The sequence below is a fragment of the Bubalus kerabau genome, chromosome 20, assembly GCF_029407905.1.
Source record: "Bubalus kerabau isolate K-KA32 ecotype Philippines breed swamp buffalo chromosome 20, PCC_UOA_SB_1v2, whole genome shotgun sequence".
Classification (NCBI taxonomy): Eukaryota; Metazoa; Chordata; class Mammalia; order Artiodactyla; family Bovidae; genus Bubalus; species Bubalus kerabau.
The window spans coordinates 31,137,726-31,164,025 of record NC_073643.1 but is presented as its reverse complement, the minus strand read 5'-3'; the positions used below and the strand labels follow the sequence as shown (position 1 = coordinate 31,164,025).

The following is a 26,300-nucleotide window of genomic DNA, read 5'->3' as shown; positions in this document are numbered from 1 at the left end:
ATTAAAGGACGTTTACTCCTTGGAAGAAAAGTTATGACCAACCTAAATAGCATATTGAAAAGCAGAGATATTACTTTGCCAACAAAGGTCCGTCTAGTCAAGGCTATGGTTTTTCCAGTGGTCATGTATGGATGTGAGAGTTGGACTGTGAAGAAAGCTGAGCACCAAAGAATTGATGCTTTTGAACTGTGGTGTTGGAGAAGACTCTTGAGAGTCCCTTGGACGGCAAGGAGATCCAACCAGTCCGTTCTGAAGGAGATCAGCCGTGGGATTTCTTTGGAAGGAATGATGCTAAAGCTGAAACTCCAGTACTTTGGCCACCTCATGCAAAGAGTAGACTCATTGGAGAAGACTCTGATGCTGGGAGGGATTGGGGGCAGGAGGAGAAGGGGACGACAGAGGATGAGATGGCTGGATGGCATCACTGACTCGATGGACGTGAGCCTGAGTGAACTCCGGGAGTTGGTGATGGACAGGGAGGCCTGGCGTGCTGTGATTCATGGGGTTGCAAAGAGTAGGACACGACTGAGCAACTGAACTGAACTGAACTGGGGTGAAGTTTGAATAGCTGGTATTTCTAACCAAATCCTGGGTGATGCTGATGCTGTAGGTCTGTGGGCACCAAACCCACTTGACACCAAGGATGATGGAGATGGCTCACTTATGCTGTAAGAAGGGAAACAGAAGCGGAATGGGAATTACTAGAAGTGATGACATCTGAGCCCCAATTCTGTACCAGGCACTGATTTAGAGCTTGTGTGAGTGTGTGTGTGTGCTTAGTTGCTCAGTCGTGTCCAACTCTTTGCGACCCCATGAAGTATAGCCCACTGTTGCTGCTGCTGCTGCTAAGTCGATTCAGTCGTGTCCGACTCCATATGACCCCAGAGACGGCAGCCCACCAGGCTTCCCCATCCCTGGGATTCTCCAGGCAAGAACACTGGAGTGGGTTGCCATTTCCTTCTCCAACGCATGAAAGTGAAAAGTGAAAGTGAAGTCTCTCAGTCGTGTCCAACTCTAGTGACCCCATGGACTGCAGCCTACCAGGCTGCTCTGTCCATGGGATTTTCTAGGCAAAAGTACTGGAGTGGGGTGCCATTGCCTTCTCTGATAGCCCACTAGGTTCCTCTATATATAATATGTATTGCATTGGCCAAAAAGTTCACTTGGGTATTCCCATAGCAACTTATAGATAACCATGAATGATCTCTTTGGCCAACTCAATATTTTCAGGGCCAGCAAGTGAAGTAGGCACTATTTATATTTCTATAGCTGGGGAAATTGGGGTAATTAGGGGTCAAACAACTTGCCTAAGTTCCCACAATTGGTTTGCGGCCAGACAGGAATTTGAACCCAGCACCCAGGCTCCTGGGTCTGCCCTCCTGCTTCTTTGAAAAAAAGCATCTCTTGCATTCATGGCTCTAGTGCCGTTTTGGAGAGCACTAAATGACTAGTGCCGTTTAGTCAAGACATTTACTAATTTACTGATTAACCTTGTAGTCCGGTTACTGCCCCTATCCCTAAGACACTGAGTTTGTGAGACCCATTCCACAACAAGGATTTCTGCTTTCTTTCCTGCTCTCCTTTCCCGATTGTTCAGCAAATATTCAAAGGAGTGTGTGTTCCTGGAGTTCCCTCTGACTGATGGGCGCTGTCAAAGGCATCCGGAGACAGCCTGTCTGAATATCTACTGGGTGCATTTCTCACAAGGTCCTTTGTGTTTATCAACCTCACATCTCTGGTGGGGGGCAGTCAGCACCTTCCCCGTAGCTGATGTTGATGGGGCTCCTGTGATGGGTCACATGCTAGGCTAAAGATTCTGCAGACCCTCACCACTGTGCCACAGGGGAGGCATCCTCATCAGCCTCATTCTACAGACAGGGAGACAGAGGGTCAGAGAGGCAAAGAAAATGGCACTAAGTCTCAGACCTGGCAAGGAGTGGTGCCAGGATCTGATCCCATGGATGGTCTGGATCCAAAGCCTTGCTACTGCTAAGTCACTTTAGTCGTGTCTGACTCTGTGCGACCCTGTAGACGGCAGCCCACCAGGCTCCCCCGTCCCCGGGATTCTCCAGGCAAGAACACTGGAGTGAGTTGCCATTTCCTTCTCCAATGCATGAAAGTGAAAAAGTGAAAGTGAAGTCACTCTGTCGTGTCCAACTCTTAGCGACCCCATGGACTGCAGCACACCAGGCTCCTCCATCCATGGGATTTTCCAGGCAAGAGTACTGGAGTGGGTGCCATTGCCAAAGCCTTACGTTCTATATAAGCTCCCTGCCTCCATCAGGATTATCTGAAATAAGAGGCTCAGAGGGCCCCAGCCCAGAGCCACATGGCTGGTTAGGAAGTGTCCAGACCACAGGGTCAGCCTCAGTGGCAGAAGATACAGACTCCTACTGAAGGAAAAAACCATACACCTCTTCTAAGTCCTCCCAGCCCATCCTTTGACAGATAAGAAAACTGAGGACCCAAGATGGGAAGTAATTAATTTCTTTATAATATTTTAATCCAGGCTTCTTCAATTTTGGCACTGCTGACATTTTGGGTAGATAAGCCTCTGCTGTGGCAGGGGCTGTTCAGTGCATTGCAGGATGTTTAGCAGCATCCCTGGGCTCTACCCACCAGATGCCAGTGGTATACCTCCATCCCCAGTTTTAACAACCAACAGCATCTTCAGGCTTTGCTACATGTCTCCTTGGTGTGTATATGCTTTGGGGGAGAGGGTAAAGGTACAAATGTGTCCTGGTTGAAAACCCCTGTAATCATCAGATCAGACCACTTGCTTGCTTTAAAACGTCTCAAGTTTCCCATACTTTTTCTGAATGAAATCCAGAAAAAGTGGATCCATCCAAAAACTGGGTCCATCAAACCTTCAGTGTTTTGGCCCTGTGGAAAATCTGACTCTAGCCAGTCCCCTCCCCAATCCCAATCACAGCAGCCAAGCACACTGGGCACTTCCTACGTGTCAGGCACTGTTTAAGGTCAAGCCCTTTCAGTGCATTCCCATTCTGGTCACATCTTAGAAAAGTTGAGATTTCAAGAGTCTAAGAAACCTGCCCAGGTACTCAGCAAGCACCTGGCATATCTCTGACTTGAGTCCTGGCATTCTGCCCATCCCGAAGCCTTCTGCTTTGTCTTGTGCAGAGCACAGAATACAAATGCCTGCTTCTCTAATGTACGCTGCTTGGCTCGTCAGCACTCACTCCCTGGATTGTGCTTCCCCCATTACCCCTCCCTGGGGATGAAGCACCCTCCCTGCTTCTCCGCACTGCTGAGCTCTGCCCAAAGGCTTCAAGAGAGCAGGGGCTCCATCCTATCCCAGTGCCTGCCGTGTACCTGGGCTCAGCCACTGTTTCTTAACTTACAAGAGTCAGGCCAGGCTTCACCTCTCCCGGAAGGGCTGTCTTAATCAGGGATCATTTACTCGGCAAAAACAAACCCACTTGAGCTAACTTAAATAAAGGGAAAGCAATTATGAGGAGTTAGGTTATCTGGCAGGCCCCAAGGGCAAGAAATCATTCGGGTACTCGCTCATTTAAAACTAGAAATTCTTCACAAGAGATTGGTACTGGGAATTGGGAAGCTGGCAGGGATCAAATCTGCTCTTGATCCTCTCTCTCTTCACATCCTGAGGGAACACTTGTCTCTTTCTCTGCTTCACTCTCCTGGGTTTTGCGGCAGACCAGCTCTCCAGCTCTTTCTGCTTGCACTTCCAGAACTCATGGCCTGAAAGCGGCCACCCAGCATGGCTGATTCAGTCCCCTTGGGCTGCTTTAACAAAATATGACAGATTGGATTGCAGAAAGAAATTTATTTCTCATAGTTCTGGAAGTGGGGAGTCCAAGGCCAAGGTGCCAGGAGGCTTGGGTTCTGGGAAAGGCTCTCTTTATGGGATGCAGACTGCCAGATCCTCACTGTGTCCTCACACAGTAGACAGGGCACGGAAGCTCTCTGGGGCCTCTTGTAGAAGAGCACGAACCCCATTCGTGACAGTTCTACACACATGATATAATCTCCCCCAAGATCCCACTTCCTACTTTCATCACGTGGAGTAGTAGGTTTCAGCATATGAATTTGGGGGGAGCTTGTCAGCTGCTCCAACATGGCAGTCAAAGTCCAAATCTATGCACTTAAAAGGTTTAGTCCACAGAGCTGCTGGAGTCAAGTCAGAGCCTAATACCAGGTGACCATGGCCAATAGGCTATGGATGAGGAGGCAGAATTCAAGGACCATGAATCCCTCAGCAGGAGTACCAAGAACAGGAGGAAGTGGGCTAGAAAGAGGAAACAAACAATTGACAAAGGAATGGAAGGGCAGGGACATTTGTGGAGGAGGAATGATCAGACAGAAGAAAGGCCTGGTGTCTCTCAGATTGTCCTTAGGGTCTCCTGGGTTGGGGACACATTTCCTCTCCAAAGAATGGCCTTGTCCCTCTTCTTGTTGACAGAGCCGCTGTGCCTGAGTGAGGCCCACTCAGAGGCCACCACCCCTGCTGGCACTGCCTCTGCCTCTCTATCCCCACACTTGATGGCAATTAGTAGGGCTGCAGGTCAAGTATCTAAGTGCCTTCAAATCTCAGGGAAGAGATGTAGGTGCAGACAGGATGCAACTGGGTTCCAATAGCCACAGACAAAGTCTCTGGAGTTGTATTCTCAACCTCTGCTTCCTTCTGGCCACTGGCTTCCAGCAGCTGATGGGATGGAGTGGAAGCAGGTCAACCAAACAGATCAGATTCCAGGTAGTTAAGGTGAAGTCAGAGCTGAACACTGTCACTGAAATGTGGTTCTTCCCCTCCTCCTGGAGGAGACAGAACATGAAAGGAGGGTCTGATGGCTTCTGGCCACCCTAGGTTATGGCTCCTGTGTGGTGTCTGTATGGTACAAACAGGGCTTGCATCTTCTACCCAGAGGAGGGCATCTCCCCTACTCCTTTCCACCACCATCAGAGACAGCACACAGATGGCTGGATGCAAGCAGGAGCTTCTGTCTTCTTCCTCCCCTTCTGGACCCCACTGGGCTTATTATATTCAGCAGGTTGCCCTTTAGGGCCTGCAGGTTGGAAGTAAATCTTGTGAGTCACTGTAACTGCGGGTGTAGTACAGCTGCACGAGACACCCCTGGGGAGCTAATAAAGACGCAGACTTCTGGGCCCTACCCTTGACCCACAGAATGAGAACGGCTGTAGCAGTGGGACCCAGCAGTCTACCTTTTCAACAAGCCTCCTCACCCAGTCACCACTGCCACCAGTGACACTGACGTACCCCAGAGCTTAAGAACCGACCATCAATAGGAGCTGCGGTTAAAAGCTAGGTGACTACACTCAGAGCCTGGCTCTGTTCTTAGCTGATTGTGCAAATAAATTAATTTCCATTCTTGGCCTCAGTTCTCTCATTGGGAAAATGGGCATAAAAGCAGCAAGCCCTCCCTAATGACTATTGCCATGCTCTGATTCTTGGAGACAGGAGGGAGGAAGCAAAGAGATGACAGCTATGAAGGCTGAAGAACAGGACCCAGCCTAGACTTGGGGGGTTAGAGGAATGGGGTATAGGGGAAGAATTATCATGCAGGGGAAGGCCTGGAGGTGGCAGCATCTGGCAGTATCCCTGCAGTGAAAGAGCATGGGATGCACGGACAGCCAACAAAAAGGGAAGGCTAGCACCAGAGATAGTCAAGGGCAAGACAGAAACGTGGGCAGGAGCCAGACTGCCAAGAGCCTGGTAGACCAAGCAGTGGGGACTCAATCCCATAGCCAGAAGAGAGCCATTGCATGGTGTTATGAACTGAAGGCAAGTGTGTTACATTTCTAGACTGCCCTGCCCTCAGACAAAGGCACCCAAAGTCCTTGCTCAGGGTGCCCTTCACCATGTCCCATACTGGGCCTCCCCGACCCCTCCGGAAAGGTCAAGAGACCTGTGGTGCCAAAGAATATACCATATTGGCACCTGTACCCCTCTAGATTTTAGCTACCTGGGACTCGAAATTTCCTGCTCCCAAGACCCCAGGCCCACCTTTAGGGCCTGTGCAAGCCTCATCTCTGGTCTCTCTTCCTCCACCAGCGAGGCTGCTATGGCGTTTGTCCACAGCCCTGGAGCAGAACACTAGTGGGGGTCCATGCTCTATGGAGCTAGTGATGGGAACATGGCAGGCCTGGGCCTCCCTGGATACTCTCTCCCAATCACCAGCAATATCAGGGGCAGGAATGTTTCAGACTTGCTCCTTGGCTGCAGTGAGGAGAGTGGATAATGCCTGCAGACCAGATGGCAGCTGTTGCCGAAGAAGTCCCAGCAAAAAGAAAGTGACTTCTGTCTAAGTGGTGGGAGATCACGGGGAGAGAAGCCACTGATTTGAGGGTTATTTGGAAGGTGGCCGCATACTGTTCTCTGTCTTGCCTTTAACTGTTCCTGGAAACACATCCATCCTTCCACAGGGAAGAGGAGAAGTCACTGGAAACTAGAAGGGGTTGGATGCAGACAGGCCATATCTAGACTATATGAAAAAAAAAGGTAAAAATTTAAAAATCAGTGACTCACTAAAGTTAACACAGTGTCGCCTCACTTGGAAAAGGGCCCTGCTGAACCCTATTGGTAACACCGACCTGTGGCTTATGGGAAAGGACCATGGGGCAGAGAGGAGTCACTGGAAGCTTTAAGCTGGTATGATATTAAGGCTGCATGGAAATTCCATGGCCTTATCTTTCCATTGTCAGACCTGAACAATCAAAGGCAGCCAAGTTGGGGCTGCTTCTGGAGGCAAGGGGAACACAGACCACACTTCTGCTCAACCCCTCCAGGCCCTATAGGCCCAGGGGAGATGCTTCCATTAGGGAGGTCATGATCTATGACTCATCCCTAGAAAGACATTTTCCATTAGCTTATGACCAGCAGGGAGGAAAGCATGGACCTGTTGATCATATTGGAAACTTCCAGCAAGAAAAACTACCTTGGCAGGTAAAGCAATCATTCTCATAAAAGTTGATATTACCTAGCATGAACTACGTATCAGACACATCTCAGGTACTCAGTTATCCTCTTGAGAACATTTTGAGATACAGGTTAAAATTATTTCTCATTTGCCAAGGAAGGACTGACGGGTGAAACCGTTAGGTAACTTTCCCAAGCTCATGGCTAGGAAAGGTGGGAACTGGGATTATGAACTCAAGAAGTCTGCCCTAGAGGGTAATCCAAGGACCTGAAAATGTTCATCAGCCCTCAGTCTTAATTCTCCATTGACCTTTCCCACAATTCTTTCATAGAAGAGGTAATCAAGTCTAACACCATTTCCAACTCTGGGGAACCTAGGGTTTCACAGCCCCCTGAAGGAAGAGGGGAGAAATGGCAATTTCTCAGATGGATAAACAAGACCTGAGACCAGAATGGAAGTCTCTTTACTAATTTTTATAAAATGGAAATATCTTCTGTTTTATTTCTGACAGTAGATGATGGATGTTAAAAACTTCAACAAATACAGAAGTAAAAACCTATCACACCTTCCAAAGGCCCTTGTATCAATCATAGCCTCTTCCTCAAAATAAACGCTTCAATAGTCCAGTGTGCAGTCTTCGACTGTGATTTGCAGACCCTGATGGTCCTGAAACCTGTTCAGAGAGTCCTCATGTCACAGCTATTTTCATAATAGTACTAGTACATGATTTGCCTTTTCCACCGTGCTATTTGCGTTGATGCTGCAAAGTGAAAGGAACTAAAATGAGCACCCATCTGTGCCAGTAGTCATTGGTACTGGTATCGCCTTCACACAGTTGCAGTCAAGTGAAACTGCCTTTTCTAAAGATTGTCCTTGATGAAGCACTGCAAATGATCAACCTTATTAAATATCTGTACCCTTGAGGGTACTTTCCTCCCAATATTCTTTGTGATGGAATGGAGAGTATGCACAGAGCACCTCTTCTGCATATTGATGTCTGATGGTCGTCTGAAGGAGAACCACATGCGGGATACTTGAGTTGTCAGCTGAACTAGCCACATTTTTCATGGAATACCAGCCTTCAAAACTGTGAGAAATAAATGTCTGTGGTTTATAGGCCACCTAGTCCATGGTTATTTGTTATAGCAGCTCAAACTAAGACAATATATTAACATGTAAGGAGTTTGTTATTATTTAATAGACAAATAAATATATTTTAAACCCACATTTGGAAAAACATCTTTGAGTTCTATAGTTTCAAGGGTATAAAGAGTTCTGATGTCAAAGTTTGAGAAAATCTATTCAAACTATTTGATGCATAAACCCACTTTTTTACTTTAAAAGTACTAAAGAAAATCATTTCATGTCAAATAGCTTTTATAAAGTGCTTAGAGTATGCTTAGAGATAGCGCTAAGTAGTTTGCATATATCAACTTATTTTACTTTTCACAAAAGAACTTATGTGAGGTACTAGTTCCCCTATTCTACACATGAAGAAACCAGTGCAGAGAGGTTAAGCTACTTGCCCAAGGATACTCATTAGGAGATCCAGCAAATTTTGAACCTAGGCACTCTCACTCTGAGTCTCATAGTAAGTCAATGGTATGAAAGTTCTAAGATTTCTGAGAATAAATGCACAATGAGGAGTTATAAATGACCAGAGTAATCTATAGGGCTTTGGTTAGGAGAAAGGTCCGTCTAGTCAAGGCTATGGTTTTTCCAATAGTCATGTATGGATGTGAGAGTTGGACTGTGAAGAAAGCTGAGCGCCGAAGAATTGATGCTTTTGAACTGTGGTGTTGGAGAAGACGCTTGAGAGTCCCTTGGACTGCAAGGAGATCCAACCAGTCCACTCTAAAGGAGATCAGTCCTGGGTGCTCTTTGGAAGGAATGATGCTAAAGCTGAAACTCCAGTACTTTGGCCACCTCATGCAAAGAGTTGACTCATTGGAAAAGACTCTGATGCTGGGAGGGATTGGGGGCAGGAGAAGAAGGGGACGACAGAGGATGAGATGGCTGGATGGCATCACCGACTCTATGGACGTGAGTCTGAGTGAACTCCGGGAGTTGGTGATGGACAGGGAGGCCTGGCATACTGCAATTCATGGGGTCACAAAGAGTTGGACACGACTGAGCAACTAAACTGAACTGAACTGAATTACAATATAATTTGGGGTAGGTGATTTATGTACCATGAATCATTAATCACCATAGGTAACCTGTGGCTCTAATGTGCTGGTTTCATTTTTGCAAGGGACTTTCTGGTACTGGATGAAACTCAAAGACAAGATAAGACTAGCCTCTAGCCTTACAACTATTTCAAGACCATTGGTGAAAGCCAGGGATTATCCTGTCAAACTGAGTGATGCCTTTTCTCAGTTCAGTTCAGTTCAGTTGCTCAGTCATGTCCGACTCTGCGACCCCATGGACTGTAGCACACCATGCAGTGCCTTTCCTAGCCCAACCCCTATGCCCCAAACTAGCATCTGTCTTGGTATAGGCTCTCCCATGACTCTGGACTTGCCCTTACACCATTCATCCCAATCTGTCATGATCTATACCTAGTCTGATTGCTCAGACACCCCGTCCCGTGCCCAGACCATGTGCTCCATGAGCATAGGGACACTGTCTATTTGCACACATCCTCTCTCCTCTGAACCTGGGACAGTGCCTGGCACACAGGAGCTACTCAGGAGATAGGGAGAGCTCTGTACCCAGGTCCTCAGATCCCCTCACTATTTTCAGATACAGGTGTCCTCTGATCCTGGCCAAACCATACCTGTGCCTCTTTGTTGGGGCCAGCTTTGCCTGTACCAGTGGGAAGCCAGAAGTGTCTGAACATGTATGTCTTCTTGGAGACAGCCCTTAACCCATAACAAAAGGGTGAAGGTGGCAAGTTTAAATATTCTAGCCCTCCCCATCCCCATGAAGATACTTTGAGTGTATTCTACTCTCTTTTCAGAGCTCCCTTAACAGGACTGAGCCAAACACCCTCAATGAGATTTGGCATAACAGCACACCCTAGCCCTGCCCCTTTCCTTCCCATCATACTTTCTGCTATCCTCCCTGCTTCCCTTGCAACACTGCCTCATAAATCATTCAACTCCTCACCTCTGGGTCTGTTTCCGGAGAATTCAATGGCTCGACTGTGCCTCAATCACCTCTACACCACTCCTGCCTCTTCAACACTTCAGATTTGTTGAATGAATAAAGACCAGTGCCTCATTTATAATCTTAGAGCTCAGGGCCAAGATTTAAGGAGTGCAATGGTTAGGAAAGAAGCTATTTCAGCAATATTCTCTAGAAGTCTTGATGACTGAGACCTCTGAAGATGTGCTGGAGTTGGTTCAAACCAGCTTGTATGAGCCAATTGTTAAACATCCAGGAATTTTGTAAACTGATTGTTAAACTCTTGGTAACTTCAAATTGACCATGGTGAGAGTATTTACAGCACAAAAATTGGCACATGCTACAAATTAAGGCTAGTCTCCCTGCCTCCATCCCTCCTCATCCCACTCCCTAAACTCCATCCTGTAGAAACAGTTTCCCACCACAGTACTGGGAAAAAACATTTCAAGGTCCAAAAAAAGACCTGTATAGCAAAAAAAAAAAAAAAAATATATATATATATATATATATATATAGAGAGAGAGAGAGAGAGTAGTAGTGAAGTGGTTAAGAATAAGGGTTCTAAAGTCAGAGCAATCTGGGTTCAACTGTACTGACATTTATTGAGTCTATGATGTAGGCCAAGTTAATTTCTATGTCTGTATTTCCATATCTCTAAAACAAATGATGTTATCAATTTGTCTCTTGACATAAGTACTTAGCTCAGTTTCTGACATATAGAAATAACTCAATGAAGATAGTTAATGTTAAGTTAGAAGGACCAAGAAATACAGGAAGTGTTAGAATGTGGTCTTGCAGCCTACCATCATGGTATCAACATGCCAGCAAACTGCACTTCAGTGGATTATTCTTTGGGTGTCAGCTGGGCTCTATCAGGTCACCTTGACCCAAAGCTGTGGCTCTTAGTAAACTCAAGATTGAGCACTGGTCTCAGTTTCATGTGTCTCACATAAAAACCTGGTGCCAGATGTTGGCTTCTTCTACAGAGAGCCCAAAGAGGGAATGAGCCTTGACAGTTGGCCTCTGTGGCTCTCTTCAAGAAAAGACAACCATTCAAGGCAGATTTGTTAGTGGGGAGCTGTACCCAGATAGAGCTTCCCAGCTAGCACATTGGTAAAGAATCTGCCTGTCAATGCAGGTAATGCCATATATGGTTTAAATCCCTGGGTCAGGAAGATCTCCTGGAGTAGGAAATGGCAACCTACTCCAGTATTCTTGCCTGGAAAATTCCATGGACAGAGGAATCTGGCAGCCTACAGTCCATGGGATCCCAAAGAGTTAGACATGACTGAGCCTGCATGCATGCGTATGTGCCCAGATAGCAGAAATCACATTGTCTCTGAGACTAAGACCCATGCACCGGGTGCATTAAGGTAACACAAAATCATCCCATCAGATCTGGCAGTTATTTAAACATGCAATACATATCCTGAGTCAAATGCAAAGGGTTATATAAAACTCCAGCAATTCCAGGATGGTGCACCTGGAGCTGGCAGTGCCCTACCTGTGTCTCTTTGGAACCAGCTTTCCCATACCTGATGGCTGCCTACCACTGCCACCTGCAGCTGGGGCCAGAGCAATAATAAAAGAGTCATTGATTAAGCTCTTCCTCTTCATTAGATACTGTGAGAAAAGGCAGCGGCACATTCAGTGGCCACAACAACACTATGTGGTAAGTACTGTCATATTTCATTTTATGGATGAGGAAACTGAAGCTCAGAGGGGTTAAGTCAACCGTCTAAAGACAAACAGCACTGGAACGTGGTGCAGGCAAGGACTGGAACTCAGAGCCTCCATTCCTAACCCATGGCTAACAACATGCCAGGCAGTGAAGAAAGACTAAGATCTATAGATCAAATTCACCCACTCCTACCCTCCATGGGCCACAGAGTCATCATCAGTTATTCTGAGGAAGAGCATTTCTCTGATTCGTTGTGTTCAAGAAGGTGCTGATACTCATTGTGGAATATTAAAACTCTGTCTCCTCCTTTCTCTAAGCTTCTGCTTTTGAGGCACGCCCATGCATTCATTCATACTTCCCTGGCAGCTCAGCTGGTAAAGAATCCAACTGCAATGCAGGAGATTCTGGTTCGATTCCTGGGTTGGGACAATGCCCTGGAGAAGGGATAAGCTACCCACTCCAGTATTCTGGCCTGGAGAATTACATGGGGTAATTACAGTAGAAGTCCATGGGGTCACAAAGAGTTGGACACAACTAAGCAACTTTCACTTTTACACATTCATTACAGGTATAGACAGGGGGAAATGGAACCCACTACGAACAAGACAATGAAAACTCTCCTCTGCTAGTTGCCAGGGACCCAAAAAACAAGTCATTGCACTTTTATTTTCCATGGAAGAAAACTAAAGGTCGTGTGCAACTGTCAGTCTGAACATTGGCTGTGAAATTAATACTTTGGCCAAATGTCTCAGTCAAAACGGAAACATTATTTTGTTCTCACCGCTGTGGGCCAACATCTCCCAAAGAAAATACTGCTTAGGATCCATGGAGTTTTCAAATGAAAACAAAGTTCATTCAGTCCGCTAGTTCATACACTTTCCCAAGTGACTTCAGTCTCCCTGCCACTGCCCTGAAAATACCTCTCAGAACTTGCCCTGCTGTGCCTTCCATGGGTATCAGCGGTTAGCACACTGACCTACGTAAACTGAGTCCTTTATGCCTGATGAATTAAGAAGTCCACTTGCAAAGGCGCTGGTTGCACAGGCTCTCAACATACAGACTCCTGGAGGAGCTGGGATCCGAGAGCTCTTGGCACTGGCCCAGCTGTCAGGAAGAGAGGCATCGAGATGGCTTGGATTCAACAAGCTGGCTTTGATGACTTAGCTTTCAGCTCTGGGCTCTCAGTCCACCAAGCAGAGCCCAGCCAGGTCAGCCCAACCCCAGATTGTCACCCCAGAGGACTGTGAAAGAGCATGTGCAGTTAACTACCCACTGAGGACCAGGCATGGAAGACAGAAGTCTTGGTTGCTAGGGCTTTTTTTGTGGGTCTGCTTTGGAACCAGTTCTTCTGGCCTCCAAGTTATTGGGGTTCCTCAGGAAACTGCACTGGTCCCAGGCCTTGGAGTCTTCATATACATTCCTCCCCTGTTAGCTTTTCTGCTTAGGGGTGAGTAAGCAGGAGAGATAGGAGAAGACAGAGCAGGTGAGACTTCCCCCTGCATGTTGAGTTTCTGGGGCTCCAACATCAGTGTTAGTGGCTGGGATGGGCCAAGGAAGGCAGGAACAAGAGGTTGAAGTGCTGAGAGACCCCAGGGCATCTCCCCAGCTTTCTACCTCCAATGGCCAGAATACAACAGGGCCCAGATTAAGATGAGGGGAATGAGGCCAAGTTGTGCAAATGCAAGGTCAGCTCTCCATTTTATTGAAAATTTTGATACTTTGTTCATTAAGAACTGTTTGCATTAATTTTGATACTTTAAAAATATTGCATGTAAATATTTATTTTGATTACTAAGTTTTTGTTGCTCCTATAGAATCTGTGCACAAAGCAAGTGTCTTTGCCTTAGCCTAGTTCCAGCCTTGCCTTCCCTCCCCTATGTGTGACATATTCACATACATAGAATAATCGAGCCACTGAGTCTAACCCTACTTGATGTTCTGTAAACTGTTTTTGTTTACTCGACAATATGTAGCTGAGTGTTTCTAAGTCAATGATCATAGTTCTACCTTATCCTTTGCATGAAATCATATGTTATAAATGTTTATCACTTTTTTGTAGGTCTAGCAGCCTCTGCCAGGGCTTCACCCATGTCCCTAACATTTCCATGGGCTCCAGCCAAATGCCACTACTGACTGACACATACATCGCTGGGTTGGAAGCCTGGTTCCAGAACTGCAGAATGCTACACGGCCTATGAATGATGCAGGTGCAAATGTCAGAGAATTAACATCTGCCAATGACTGGGGAAGTGGGTATATCAATCCCCCAGCTCCTTCACCCAGTAGATGGGGCAACTCTAAGGAATGCAAGCCACCCTGGGTTTCAGAGCTTTCCCTGTGGAAATACGCTCCATTGGTACTCAGCTTAACAACACATTTTCTCTATTGGCTGCCTGCTCTTGTCTGTACCACTTCACCATCCCCTTCCAGGGTTATACACACCCTACACACACATACAGATCTCAAAAATAATTATGCTCAAATCTTTGTCTGTGAATCTGCTTCTGCAAAAATGGACATTCAGATTATTTCCAATATTTCATTATTTACATATTCGTCACCTTTATAGGTTCTAGCATATTAATATGCTCTTTTTGGGGCCCAGGATCAAAACTAAACAAGGATAAAAGAAGTAGGCTTTTGGTAAAGTAGAGAATGAAGAGGCTCAATTAGCATGATAGTATCTCAGGGTGATGTCATATGAAGTTATTTTCACTATGGGCTGTGGCATCACAAATGTTGAGATACACTGTGCTTGCCTACCAGACTGTGCATTAACTTCTGTAATTCCAGTGAATGGCACATAGTAGATTATCAATAAATATTTGTTGCATGAATAAAGGAAAGAGCAATTGATTAGTGTTTTGAATCTCTGCCAAGCTGAGTATGCTGCTGCTGCTGCTAAGTCGCTTCAGTCGTGTCTGACTCTGTGTGACCCCATAGACTGGACTATGCAGCCCACCAGGCTCCCCCGTCCCTGAGATTCTCCAGGCAAGAACACTGGAGTGGGTTGCCATTTCCTTCTCCAAGCTGAGTATAAGAGACTATAAAACTTTCCTGAGACACTGAGCATCTGTGCCTCAAGATTCTCTAACTCTACAGTCAAGACAGAGGACAGTATAATCCTAAAGTTAGCAAGGTGAACTGGGAGCTGTTCTGGAGACCCAAAATGCAACTCCTGGCTTATGAACACATAATCCCTTTCCCCCATCCTTACCCAGACTATAATCCCAACAGAGGTTGAAATTTTGACATTGGCCTTGAGTGACTGCCCACATAATAACCCATCTGATCCCTCCTAAGATATTCACTCTCTTTCCTTTGTTCTTCCCCACACTGAAAATTCCTGTTACACCATGGAGAATAGGCTCTCCTACTCCAGGATCTCCAGCCCTCCTGGGAGCTTGCATCCCAAGAGCCAGCAGGTCCTTTGGGAGGAGCCAAGATGGTGGTCAGCCTTCCGCTGTCCTGTTGAAAGTTTTGTATGCTCAACTTGGTTGCTTTTCTCTTCATTTGTCAGGATGTTTACTGTCACATCTGTCTACCCTTAAATCTTTGCCTACAAGGACTCCACCCTGGAAAGAAGAGTCTGACCTGGCCTCCTACTAAACCACCATCATAGACCATGCACAAAGAATAGCCCTTTTACCTGGAATCCCCAGGGGCTGATGAGGAAGTACAAGACTTATGTCACATGAAGTCTCATTCCCAGCAGCCTAGCTCCTCTCTGTTACCTAAAAGGCATCTTTTGAGCTTCCCATCAATCATCCACACATCTTCACTACGTCACCTTGTATGACAACCATATAGAAGTAGTAGGCACACAATAGACCAACCTAAGCGGGACAGTAGATGATAGAAGAACTTCCTATATAACACTTTGATGGCCTCCTGCATCTAGAAATGCTAGAAGCCAAGTCCAACTGCTCAAACACACTTAAGGTCTCTGCTTAAGTCCTTGTTGCTCACATTCCATTGACTAAAGCAAGTCACAAGGCCAGGGCTCAAGTCAATAGGAAGTATCCTCGTACCTAACAGGACAGAGAGCTGCTGAGCAAACATTTGTTCAACTGTAACACAATCTAGCACACTACCCCTCCAGCCTCATCTTGAGCTCTCTACCCCTGATTTCCTTCAGTCAGCATGTATCATGATATCTCCAACTTCAGGGCCTTTGCACATGACGTTCTTCTGCCTGGAAGCTTCTTTTTCCTTCCCAATCCTCTACTAATCCTTATGATTCTCCAGATTTAGGTTTCCTTCTTACTTCCTCAGAGAAACCTGCACTAATCCCTGGGGCCAGGTTGGTATCCCTAGTCAAGTCTGCCTTCTGTATCAGGCATTACCCTTAGTCACTGTCCCAATCAAAACCACGGCATTACTAACACTCTAACATAGTTCCCCATCCCCATGTTTTTGGTCTTACTTTCTTCCCTCTGCCTGTGATCTCCCCCTGCCTTATCTTTATCCATCTGGCTTGTCTTGCAATTCACAGCCCAGCCTAAACCTCACTGAGCACCAATTTAAAGTAGTTCATTACATGCAGCAGAACACTTACAACTGACAATTTTTTAAGTCATTCCATTGTTACATTCACATGTATGCTCCAAGGCACATGGTGTAGAACACACTTTGGGGTTACTCCAACAGTTGGGCAAGGGAGCTGGGGCATTTATCCACCACCTTCCACCAGGCATTGGCTACTGGGGACTTAGGGAGGGGAGTAGCGATGATATCCTGTAACTTCTGGAATGTCCTATCCTAGGGGCTAAGCTAGCCTGAGCAGCCAGAGAAAGCCCCAGGTGATGATGGCTGAAGGAAACCACTTGGTCACCTGAGACAGATGTAAGCAGGGCACCAGCAAGGTCTGTGACAGACTCACTGGATGAATGAACTGAAATCCAGGTTGGGGTGCTGACAGAGTCCAGGAGAGGGATGGTGAGGGAAAGGGGAAAAAGACAGAACCAATGCCAATATGCACTTTCATGGCCAAGTCTGAAGCAGCTTGCAAGTCTTAGGAAGGAAGGTCCTTCCTGATAGCCATCATTTAGCCAGAGGTCAGTCTAGAGTACAGGTTCAAGGCCAGTAAGTAGTTGTTTGGCAATGTGCTAGTCATTTCTCAAAGGTAATAGCCAAAGCAGAAACAGAGCTTTGCTGCCTTTAAAAAAGGCTTAGAGCATTCTGGAAAGAGATCCACATTTAACAGTGGGAGAACAGGAGAAGAGGAAGTGGTTGTAAAGTCTGGAGGGGAGCCAGGAATCCTGCATCCTTTTTCCCAAGCCCTTGAAGGTTTGCAGACATGTCTGGGCAAGTCCCTTCTGCCCCAGGTAGCCCCTTGTTGAATTCCAGGTTGAGGATAATCCAGACCTTTTATTCATCCTAGGGTGTTGTTGGGGGCTGTTCTATCACCTCTTAACACCTACAACCAAGAAAGAAAAGAAACAAAGAAAACTCAAAGCATCCAGCCTTTCTGACTCATGAGCAGCTCAGACCAAGGCTGGTGGCTGAATTGATTTATCAGTAAGTGACCTGCTCTGGTCCTGCCCTAGGGGGCCAGTGATGATTGGAAGCTGGGTTGTGGGGGATGGTTGTGTTCCATCTTCCTGCTGTCTTCAACCAGTCAGTAGGCTAAATCCAGACTGACACTCCTAACACTGCTTTACCCCAGGCACTGCCTTGTCAGTTGAGGGTGCTGGAGGCCCTCTTCCCCATCAAACCATGTAGCAGTGTAGTTAAGGACCCAGGCTCCAGGGCCAGATGGCCTGGGGTCAGATCCTGCCTGTGCCATTGGATGGGTACCCCTCAACCAGTCCCAATTCCCCTGTGCTCCCTTCAGTGACTCTCTCCCTGTACTGAGGTGGACCTGATGTCCACCTCCTTCATCCCTGTCTTGGTGAGGACATAGCAAGCCATTCTATTCATAGAGACAAAGCTGTCCTCTCCATTGAAGTCCCTTCCCAACGAATTTCCTAAATTTTGACTATTAGCAATTTTTCTTTTAGGCACAACTTTAGAACCCTCCCCTCTTTGTATCAAGTCAATTTGATCAGGAACACCTGCTTAGAATTCTTGGGGGAGTGGGTGGAGCTAACAAAATACCTGTCTTTAAGCCCCACCCACATGATGTCACACCTTTGCTTCTCCCAAAAACCTTATGGGGTAAGCTATATGAATGAATCCCTTTCACAACAGGTAAAACTGAAGTTCAGGTTAAAAGGAAAAGACCGAAAAGATGTATTTAAATAATAACAGAGCTTGTCTTCAATCCTGCAGCCTGTACCCTTGTCACAGATTCACAAAATAGTACATGTAATACAATGCCATTTATGAAGTTCAAGAATAGGTATAACTAATATATGGCAATAGACATTAGAATGGTACTTTCTTTGGGGGTGATGACTAAAAAGAGGCATTAGAGAACTTTCTGGAATGATGGAGATGTTCCCTATCTTGATCTGGGTGGTGGTTGCATAGATGTACAGGGACATAACAACTCATCATGTTCACTTAAAATGTATGTAACTTCCTGTATGTAAAAAAACTTAGAAAAATTAAAAGTTAAAAAGCAGGTGAACCGTGGACTCCAGTAGACACAGGCCCTAGTTAATTGTTCATTAACCTTTATCAATTCTCCTAACTTCTTAAGACCTCAGTTTCTTCAGCTCAAAATGGGACTCATACAATCCACTTCTTTAGTATTGCTGCCAAGCAGTTAGCGCAGAGTCTGACATAGAGGAAGACCTGAAAAAAATGAGCTGTGTCATTCTAGTACCCCTCCCTCAATCCTTGGCAAACTCAGGATGACCCCACAAACCAGTACATGTCAGTTCTATGCCACCTCTATTAGGCTTACTGCAAGAGTGCGATTTGGAACATGCTTATTAATGCTATGGGCATGACCTCCCATTGCTGTGCTTTTAACACATTGCTTTTATTTGATCTAATTGCAGCCACACTGTGGTTCATCACAAAATTTTATGGCAAGCTTAAAGAAGCCAATGAGTCCCTCCTATGTGTTGGGCAGCGTGGCTGCCAGTGCCTGTCAGGCCTCCCAGAGATGGAGTTTGCTGAAAAAAAATCCTTTTATTCTGCAACTTTTTCTCTTGAGAACAGTCTTGGAAATGCTGTTGCCAAACACTTGCAATCCATCATTAATTCATCAAAAAAATCACAGCTTTTGGGGAAGTGTCATTACAAAACAGACTTCTTTCTATCCCTCTCCTTTCTTTGCTTTTGATCCCTGAAGTTTTTGTTGAAGCAAAAGGCTATTTGTCATCCCTGGATCCACAGTATGGAGTTTACTGCCCCCATCTCTGCTCGGCTGAGTTCCCATTTTCCTTTAGGTTTATAGCTCCCTTGATGACATCATGGTCCAATTCCGGAACTTTTCAGTTATGTCTGGTTACCAGAACAGTTCATTCCAAGGTATAATATTTAGTATTTTTGTTCAACATTTTAAAAATTGAGTAAGTGTATTGAAGTATAAAAGACATACAGAAAAGTACACAGATCACAACTGTACAGCTCAATGAATTTGCATACAATGAGCACATCTGTGTTAACTCTATTCAGATCAAGAAATGAAACAAGACCAAAATCTTAGAAACCTTTCTGTGTCCCTTTGCTATAATTCACTACTCTACACCCGATAGCCACTATCTTAACTTCTGGAACCATAGCTTTATTTTGCTGCTTTTGGAATTTCACATGAATGGAATCCAATAGTGTATATATATTCATGCATCTCACTTTACCCACTCAACATTTTGTTTTTATTGCTGTGTGTTGTTATAGTTTGTTCACTCTCATTACCATATAGTATTCCACTGAAGGTTCTACCACATTTAATTTTTCTACTCTTCTCATTCTTCATTTTAAAAATTTACCCTGAAGCACAACCCAGAGATTAAACGCAGGCCAGTACTGTGGCCCCCAGCTGCCTAAAGTTGGGAATGCATGGGATCTTCTTTTAAGACCATCTCAATCCCATTTACAATAGTATTAAAAGATACTCAGGAATAAATTTCATCAAGGAGGTGAAAAATCTCTACACTACAAGTTATAAAAAACTTAACAAAGCAATTGAAGGTGACTCAAATAAATGGAATGATATGTCTGTTCAAGGAATGGAAGAATTAGTATTTCTAAAATATCCATACTACCCCAAGCCATCTGTAGATTTAATACAATCCTTATGAGATTCCAATGATTTCTTTCACAAAATAGAAAAAACAATCTTGAAGTTTGTATGGAACCACAACAGACTAGGAATAGCCAAAGAAATCCTACTAGAGTCATTACATGTCCTGGTTTTTAACTATATTGCAAAGCTATTATAATCAAAAGAGTATGGTACTGGCATAAAAATAGACATGTAGATCAATGGAACAGAATCAAGAGCCCAAACATAATCTCGTGTATTTATGCACAATTAGCATTTGACAAGGAAACCAAGAAAAAACAGTGGAGAAAAAGCCGTCTCTTCATTCCCAGCATAAATTCAGGGAAAATCAAATATTCACATGCAAAAGAGTGACACTAAATCCCTTAGAGCACTCACAAAAATTATCTTAAAATGAATTAAAGATTTAAAAGTAAAACCCAAAACTGTAAAACTCCTAAAATAAAGCATAGGAAAAAAAACTTCCTGACATGGGTCTTGTCAATGATTTTTTTGGATATGACACCTAAAGCACAAGCAACAAAAAATAAACAAGTGAGGGGCTTCCCTGGTGACTCAGTGGTAAAGAATCCTTCTGCTAATACAGGAGGCATGGGTGGGATTCTGATGTGGGAGGATCCCACATGCCCTGGAGCAACTAAACCCATGCGCCACAACTACTGAACCTGTGCCCTAGAGCCCGGGAGCAGCAACTACTGAAGCCCAGGCACCCTAGAGCGTGCACTCTGCAACAAGAGAAGCCACCACAATGCAAACCCTGGGCACCACAACTAGAGAGTAGCCCCCCGCCCCACAACAACTACAGAAAAGCCCACGTGCAGCAGTGAAGACCACGAACAGGCAAAAATAAATAAATAAAATTAATTACATAAATATACAAACAAGTAGGGGGCACATCAAACTAAACACTGCTGCACAGCAAAAGAAACCACCAACAAAATGAAATGGCAGTCTATACAATGGGAGAAAATACTTGCTAATCACAGATGTAACAAACAGTTATTACACAAAATAGATAAAGAACTCTAACAACTCAACAGCAAAAATATAAGTAATCCAACTTAAAAATGGAAATATAGATGAACCTTGAGGGCACTGAGAAATAAGTCAGACAGAGAGAGACGAATACACTGTGATCTCATTTACATGTGAAATCTAAATATATATAATTGAATCACTTTGCTGTACAACTAACACAATACTTTAAAAAACAAAAACACACAGAAGAACAAAAACAAAAACTTCAATATAAAAAAATACTTATAAGAAACAGAGATCAAATTTATGGTTTCTAACATCAGGAGGTGGGGAATCAGGCTGGAAGAACTGAGTGAAAGTAGTCAAACTTACAGTTATAAGATAAATAAGTCCTGGGGATATAATACACATCATGTCTATAGCTAACAGTACTATAGCTAAAATATATAAAATTTTGTATATTTGAAAATTGCTGAAAGAGTCCATCTTAAAAGTTGCCAACACAAGCCAAAAAAAAAAAAATGTAACTATGTGAAAGGATGGATGTTAACAGCTTATTGTGCTGATCATTTTCACAGTACAAGCATAACAAATCCTTGTATTGTATATTTGACTTATGTTTTACGTCAATTGTATCTCAATAACACTGGAAAGAATAGCAAGAGACGACATCATCCCCACCCTCTTAGGGGCTGCTTCAGGGTTGAAGCCTGAGAGAGGGAGGGAGGAGGCAGTGGTCTCCTTACCTGAATGTCTACATGTTATTGCTGGTGAAGTATCCCCGGCATCGCTGGTTCCCAGTGGCTCCAGCGATGCTGATCACCTCTGTCCCCACAGTGACCACCACAAAGGTGACTGTGTTGAGCTTTCCCCTGTTCCCCTCCAATGAGAGTGACTTCTCCCAGAAGAGTAGCTATGTCTCTTTCTGGCACCAACAGCAATTCAAAGTGACAATGACTTTTTCATGTTGGACATCCAGTTGTGTGAGCCAGTGGCCTCCTGGACAAGTCCTACAGCTCCTTCTCAGACTCTGACCTCCATGCTTTTCCATGCAGAGCTGCAAGAAGAGGTGGTGTCTTCACCTTCCAACTGCAGTGAAGAACAGAGCTTGTCCTGAAGCTGCCCCATCTCTGTCCAACCACTGTACACCGTGGCCCCTTCAAGCCCTGCTGTCAGGGGCAGTCTCTAGACTGGAAGCAGGCACAAGGCTCCTGGCTCAAGTTCACTCCGAAATTTCTCAGCACTCTTCTGTCCAGTGGCTCCATCAGGGGTGCCTATTAGCTTTCACAGTTCGGCAAACAAGCTCTGCTCCTTGGAGGCGTTGCTAATGATCACAAATGGGAGAAGAGGAGAAGCCCTCACTGTTACTATTTTAGTACACACAATTGCCAGTTGCTGGCACCCGAATCCCTTTGCCTGCAGGTTTTCTGTGACTACTGGAGCCCACTTGCCCAAGCCTGCAGTAGGCTGAAATTGACAAGGAATAACACTCCAGGATCAGCTCCTTAATCAATGGCTGTCCAGAGCTGGGGAATAAATACCCAGCCTCTTATCTGGAATCTCTGAGGGCATGTTTTCTACTGATATTTCACTATAAAGACACCCTTTAAGGGGCTGCCTTCCCTTCCCCTCCTCCCAGTTCCACCCCCCATCCAGGGTTTCCTGGAGTTCCCTACAAATAAACTACTTGCAATAACAGTCTTGTTTTCAAGGCGGGGCGGTGGTTTGCTGCTTCAAGGCAAACTCAAGCTAAGACGACCCAGGATTCTCCTGCAATCCCCCTTACTTGGCTTCAGAGTGGGAAAGAAAGGTCCGGAAGTCTTCCTAGTGAGGATGGAATAGCTTTTAAAGAAGGAGAAGGAGGAAGAGGGGAAAAAAGTGAGCTTCCCCCACTTACAGTCTTTTGTTACTTCTTTCCTAGGCTGGTCCTAATGTCCAGTCTTTTAGGCTTCTCTAAGCCACCAAGGATTCACATTCTCATTTTTCTTCATCTTCCACCAGGGACCACTCAGTGGAGCTTAGAATATCCTTGCTTCCCCTTCCCAGTCCTGGATGGCTGGCTGCCTCCTGAAAACAGAACAATTCTTGGCACCCCTAGCAAAGTAAGGGCCTACAAATCGTTCCACTAATGGTCTCCACTGGGATTTCAGAGACAGACTTCCATTGTAAGATTTCTGGGTCAGAAAATTCTGCCAAACTCCCAAATATCCCTCCTGTTGTAAAGCGGGAGAGACCACGATTCTAAATACTCAGGTTTCAAGTTCATATCTGCCTCTACCAGGTCCTCTTGGAAACAGTGAGGTTCACTGATTTGGCACAATTTCAACATGATTTGATTTGCAGGTGGCTGGGGCTACAGCAGGGGTCCCCAGCCTCCAGGCCATGGACCAGTACCTCCTGTCAAATCAGCAGCATTAGGTTAGAAATAAAGTGCACAGTAAATGTAATGCACTTGAGTCGTCCCCAAACCATCCCCCCTCCCCCGCCCCCTCAGTCCATGGAAAGATTGTCTTTCACGAAAATGGTCCCTGGTACAAAAAAGGTTGTGGTTTGCTAGGGGTACAGCATTAGGCAGAACCCTCCTCTGCATTCTTGAGAAGGGGTCTGAGGTTGGGCATCAAGGATCCCTGAATACTGCTGGCAAAACTGCCTATGTATTTGTTCACCTGCATTATTCTCAGTAGGTTCATAGCTTCCCAAAACTTCTCAAAGTGGCCTAGGACCCTGTATGTTCATTACTCCCTGTTGGAAGGAGAGTTGATTAGGCAAAAAATTAGTATTTTTTCTGGCTTCTGGTGTTTCTAGACCAGCTCTACACAGAAGATACCTGTAACCCAATTATGTCCAACTGACCTTATGGCTGGGTTCTACACCATCAGTTCAGTTCAGTTCAGTCACTCAGTCGTGTCTGACTCTTTATGACCCCATGGACCACAGCACACCAGGCCTCCCTGTCCAACACCAACTCCCGGAGTTTACCCAAACTCATGTCCATTGAGTTGGTGGTGCCATCCTACCATCTCATCCTTTGTCATCCCCTTCTCTTCCTGCCTTCAGCATCAGGGTCTGCCTTTCCCAGCATCAGGCTCTTTTCAAATGGGTCAGCTCTTTGCATCATGTGGCCAAAGTATTGGAGTTTCAGCTTCAACATCAGTCCTTCCACTGAACACCCAGGACTGATCTCCTTTAGGATGGACTGGCTGGATCTCCTTGCAGTCCAAGGGACTCTCAAGAGTCTTCTCCAACACCACAGTTCAAAAGCATCAATTCTTCAGTGCTTAGCTTTCTTTATAGTCCAACTCTCACATCCATACATGACTACTGGAAAAACGATAGATTTGACTAGATGGACTTTTGTTGGCAAAGTAATGTCTCTGCTTTTTAATATGCTGTCTAGGTTGGTCATAACTTTCCTTCCAAGAAATAAGCGTCTTTTAATTTCATGGCTGCAGTCACCATCTGCACCATGATTCACCCCAAACAACATAAGCTCAACTCCAGAAAACCTGGAGGAGTAATATAAGGCTCTTCCAAGAGGACATGAAGGGGCAACAGAGAATGAATCACACTACATCACATGTGCTAACTTTCCTCTCTAGACATTTCTTTTCCCAAATTCTCACTCAGAAGCAGCTACTCCCCCACTCCAAGGCTCCTTTTACTGCCTCTTCCTAAAGCTCTCTCTTACCCACTTGTCTCACCTTTTCTACCCCTTATTCCCAAGTAACTTGGAGACTTTTCAGATGTAAATCTACTTGGCCTCTCTAACTGTTTACCATTATCCTCTCAACTTATTAACAGGGCAGCTCAAGAAGGGGGTGAAGAGGTTCAGACTCCAAATTGCAATTCTCTGCTGATCCCAGAGAAATCCATCTTTGCTGGAGAAATACCTGCCTATTTGCTTTAGGTCAATACCTATAAGGAAGGGAGTTTCAGGACTTTAGTGGTGGTCCAGTTGGTAAGACTCAATGCTTTCACTGCAGGGGCCACAGGTTTGATTCCTCGTCAGTGAACCAAGATCCCACATGTCAAGTAGTATGGCCGAAAGATTTTTTAAAAGAAGAAGAAGAAGGTGCTGAGAAGCACAGCACAGAAGTTTCTAAAAGGTAGTGAAGGAAAGTATAAACAAGTAACTCTGTTCCTTTTGTACACTTATTGGGTAGCTAGAAATTAAATTGAAGAACTAGTTCCTTTAAAACTTAAAAAAAAAAAGTGAGGCAGATCTATTTGACTGCTAGAGAAAGTTAGCAGTTGACCCTGATGCTGGGAAAGATTGAGGACAGAACAAGAAAAGGGCAACAGACGATGAGATGATTGGACGGCATCACCAATTCAATGGACGTGAGTTTGAGCAAACTCCAGGAGACAGTGAAGGACAGGGAAGCCTGGCATGCTGCAGTCCATGGAGTTTACAAAGAGTTAGACGTGACTGAGTGACTGAACAACAGAGAAAGACAGAACAAGCAGGGAGAAGGCTAGGGTGAGGACAGTCTAGGGACCACCTGCAAGACACTGAGAGTGTTTAAGAGTGAAATGCCTGGGGTGCAAAATTTAAGGAAGTACTCACCTTCAGGGTTGTACAAGTGCAGACCCTGTACCAGTGTGCACCTAGGAGTGAGTGCCTCAAATTTTGCACCCTAGCTGCCTTACTCAATTCCCTCTCATCCTAGCCCTGACGTTCAATGACAACAAATAAAGCAGAATTATCCCACACACTGCATTACAATCTTACATGTAAACACTCTACATGCACATTAAATATATATAAATATCTTGTTGGGATCTGGACCGGTTGTGACAAAACAGTCATGAGGTTAGTTCCCAAGAGTGGGATTGGCGGGAGGTAAGAAGACCTTCCCTCCTAACTTAACCCATTTCTACAGTTTGAAGTTTCAAAATAACAGTCTTTTAGGGCTTTAGTAATTGTAGACAAACCAGGAAAATAAATAGAATAATAAACCATATTACATGTCAAAGGCCTGCAAAAAAAATATTAAAAGAAAACAGATTGTCACGGGTTTCTTCTTGTGGCCAAATGCAAATAGTGAAAATTGAGACACGTGTGGAGGATTCTTTACCCTGATTTCAAAGCACCCTCACTCAGGCTGTTTCTTTCTGAGAGTGAACACAGCATGGCCACCCACCTCTGATTCATCCAGTGTAAGGTTTGCTTTGCCAGCACATTTAAGTCAGCATTCCCCTAGGACATACAGCAAGGGGCTGGGTGCTGGTTTTCCCTTTCTCACCCCTAAAACAGGGTTGGATAAAGATGACACTCAGTCCTGCTCTGTATGGAAGGTCAGAGAAAGGACAGGCAGAACAGGCCAAAATCAGGAAATTTCGAATGTCTGGCCAGTTGGTACACCTGGACAAGCTTTTAGCTGTTAGTGAAGAAGTCCACCAATTAGACTCC

General features: G+C 45.1%; 1 long non-coding RNA gene across 1 annotated transcript in view; it reads right to left on the bottom strand.

Annotated features, from left to right (window-relative positions):
* LOC129634988 (uncharacterized) overlaps positions 1-26,300 on the bottom strand; it is a 370,413-nt gene that overhangs the window by 230,850 nt on the left and 113,263 nt on the right. The window contains exons 3-4 of the long non-coding RNA XR_008706043.1: positions 22,785-22,954; positions 21,634-22,211 (exon numbers count right to left, since the gene is read on the bottom strand). This is a non-coding gene — a long non-coding RNA (uncharacterized LOC129634988). The remainder of the gene's footprint in view (positions 1-21,633; positions 22,212-22,784; positions 22,955-26,300) is intronic.